The sequence below is a fragment of the Arachis duranensis genome, chromosome 3 (genome assembly GCF_000817695.3).
Source record: "Arachis duranensis cultivar V14167 chromosome 3, aradu.V14167.gnm2.J7QH, whole genome shotgun sequence".
NCBI classification, from domain to species: domain Eukaryota; kingdom Viridiplantae; phylum Streptophyta; class Magnoliopsida; order Fabales; family Fabaceae; genus Arachis; species Arachis duranensis.
Genome location: NC_029774.3, coordinates 79367348 through 79367831, shown reverse-complemented (window position 1 = coordinate 79367831; position 484 = coordinate 79367348).

Here is a 484-nt window from a genome sequence, read left to right as displayed (position 1 = left end):
AGCTGGGTCACAATCTGAAAAGGTTCACCCAATTATGTGTCTGTGGCATGTATGTATCCGGTGGTAATACTGGAAAACAGAGTGCTTTGGGCCACAGCCAAGACTCATACACTAGCTATGTTCAAGAATCATTATATTTAACTTGGAGAATCAATAACATTATCTGAGTTCTGAGTTCTTATAGATGCCAATCATTTTGAACTTCAAAGGATAGAGTGAGATGCCAAAACTGTTCGGAAACAAAAAGCTACTAGTCCCGCTCATCTAATTGGAGCTAAGTTTCCTTGATACTTTGGAGTCTATAGTATATTCTCTTCTTTTTATCCTGAGACTGAAAAGGACTGCAGATGCTGTTGGATTCTGACCTCCCTGCACTCGAAGTGGATTTTCTGGAGCTACAGAAGCCCAATTGGCGCGCTCTCAATGGCTTTGGAAAGTAGACATCCTGGGCTTTCCAGAAATGTATAATAGTCCATACTTTGCC